This window comes from Schistocerca piceifrons, unplaced genomic scaffold, assembly GCF_021461385.2.
Source record: "Schistocerca piceifrons isolate TAMUIC-IGC-003096 unplaced genomic scaffold, iqSchPice1.1 HiC_scaffold_1228, whole genome shotgun sequence".
NCBI lineage: Eukaryota > Metazoa > Arthropoda > Insecta > Orthoptera > Acrididae > Schistocerca > Schistocerca piceifrons.
In genome coordinates, this window is record NW_025727046.1 from 25,001 (window position 1) to 27,500 (window position 2,500).

Genomic DNA, 2,500 nt, shown 5'->3' on the forward strand with positions numbered 1-2,500 from the left:
CACGAGCACGCACGAGGCGGTCGCACGCCTTCGGCTCGCCCCACCGGCAGGACGTCCCACGATACATGCCAGTTAAACACCGACGGGCGGTGAACCAACAGCGTGGGACACAAATCCAACTACGAGCTTTTTAACCGCAACAACTTTAATATACGCTATTGGAGCTGGAATTACCGCGGCTGCTGGCACCAGACTTGCCCTCCAATAGATACTCGTTAAAGGATTTAAAGTGTACTCATTCCGATTACGGGGCCTCGGATGAGTCCCGTATCGTTATTTTTCGTCACTACCTCCCCGTGCCGGGAGTGGGTAATTTGCGCGCCTGCTGCCTTCCTTGGATGTGGTAGCCGTTTCTCAGGCTCCCTCTCCGGAATCGAACCCTGATTCCCCGTTACCCGTTACAACCATGGTAGGCGCAGAACCTACCATCGACAGTTGATAAGGCAGACATTTGAAAGATGCGTCGCCGGTACGAGGACCGTGCGATCAGCCCAAAGTTATTCAGAGTCACCAAGGCAAACGGACCGGACGAGCCGACCGATTGGTTTTGATCTAATAAAAGCGTCCCTTCCATCTCTGGTCGGGACTCTGTTTGCATGTATTAGCTCTAGAATTACCACAGTTATCCAAGTAACGTGGGTACGATCTAAGGAACCATAACTGATTTAATGAGCCATTCGCGGTTTCACCTTAATGCGGCTTGTACTGAGACATGCATGGCTTAATCTTTGAGACAAGCATATGACTACTGGCAGGATCAACCAGGGAGCTGCGCCAACTAGAGCTGAGCAGCCGGCCGCCCGGGAGTGTGTCCCGGGGGCCCGCGCGAACACGCAAGCGTCCGCTCAATCATTCTGCAAACAGGAGGAGGCTGAGCTCCCCTGCACAATACACCTCGAAACCCTCTCAGGTCCCGGCGGCGCGCAGCGCCGTCCCAAGTACTTGGTCGGGTTCGAGAGAGGCGCAATCGCCCGGAGTTAGGCGAGTAGACGCTTTCGGTGCGACCACCCGTGCTCCCAACTGAGCTTGCCGCTGCCGACAGAGGCCCGGGAGCGTGCTGTCGTGGCATTGCCGGCGGGAGACAACACGCGCCACCTACGGTGACCGGCAGCTCCAACGCCAGCGCCACAGAAGGACAAAAGCCCCACTTGGGTGCCGAAGCGAACTCTCCCAGCACAGCGCACGCGCCAACACATCCGCACAGCTGCGATACAAACCACCAGCGAGAACCGCTGGGGCGACCGAGCAGCAGACGGCGTCGCGGCGCCGAGCGCCGGGCGGCGGCGCATCCTCAACGCACACAGTCCTCAATCGGACCAGCACACTGAAGATGTCCACCGCGCTTCGCACCGGGCCCGCGAGGACCTACTTTGGCCGCACGGCGCCGCGCGCAGGGTGCGCCGGCGCGCAGCTGCGACGCCTGCCGCGTCCGTCGGCCGGCGCGCCTGCCACTGGCCGCCCCCACCAGCCGGCTGTAGCGCGTGCGCCCACGCACCGCGCGGCCAGCACGCCGGGAGGCGCCCCCTCACCGGCCGGGGACGGTCCCACCCAGCCACCACCGCGTATCGCTTCACACCCAGATGCCGTTCAGTTTCATCGGCATGGTGGGTATCGCTGGAACAACCGGTTAGTACCTCAACCTATCGTCGCCATCACCGATTCACCCCTAGCGAGAACAACCGCACCACAACGGGTTACCATTTCTTCATTTGCGTAACTTCACCAGAAAACGTAGGCGTCCATCGCCATTAGCAACTTCAACGATTATTGCATGCCTGTGTCAGGTGTCACGCCACACTACGTCTGCCCACATACACGCAACAAAATGTGCACGCCTAGACAATACGTGGAAGGTGGCCCCCGTACGTATGCGATGTCCATTGCTCGAACGACTGTCAACCGGCCTCTGTAGCATGTCGCAGATATGGAACGCGGTGCACCATGCTATCACGGTGTTTGAGGAGAGACGACTAGGTCCGAATACATCAACACACAGCTCATGCTGATCGCCATCCACGGCGTCCGTTCCTCCCACACGTCTCTATGGCGTACCACACTGCAATCCAGCTCTCATAGGGAGACGACACGTAGCTGCGTGCACAATATTTGCACTGTATGGTCCGCCGTTTTTGGGCGCAGTCGTTGTACGGTCACACATGTGCCACGATGTATCATTCAGTACATAAGGACGAATGTGCAGTACAGATTGTGGTTCACGCGTACGACATCAGCGGACAGTTGACACAGGCCGCACCACAACGTAGCCTGCGTACGTCGCATGCGAAGGGCATTGAACATGCAAACTTGTCACCAACCAGCTTGCGAAGGCAGGGGGCAAGGTGGGGACGTGGGGACGTGGGGAGGGGTGGGGGGGGGGGGGGCGGCATGTACGTCCTGCTGCCATCCACATTACAGTGTACAGCAGGAGCATGTGGAAAGTCAGCAAGACTTGCAAGGTGTTTAACATGAAGCGATACACAGGGGAGCGGGCAGTGCGAGT

At 58.8% G+C, this 2,500-nt stretch overlaps 1 non-coding gene across 1 annotated transcript in view; it reads right to left on the bottom strand.

Annotated features, from left to right (window-relative positions):
- The window catches only part of LOC124729955, a 1,909-nt gene extending 1,141 nt beyond the window's left edge, over positions 1 to 768 (bottom strand). The window contains exon 1 of the ribosomal RNA XR_007007837.1: positions 1 to 768. This exon is cut by the window's left edge and continues 1,141 nt beyond it. This is a non-coding gene — a ribosomal RNA (small subunit ribosomal RNA).
- Between the last annotated feature and the right edge of the window lie 1,732 nt (positions 769 to 2,500).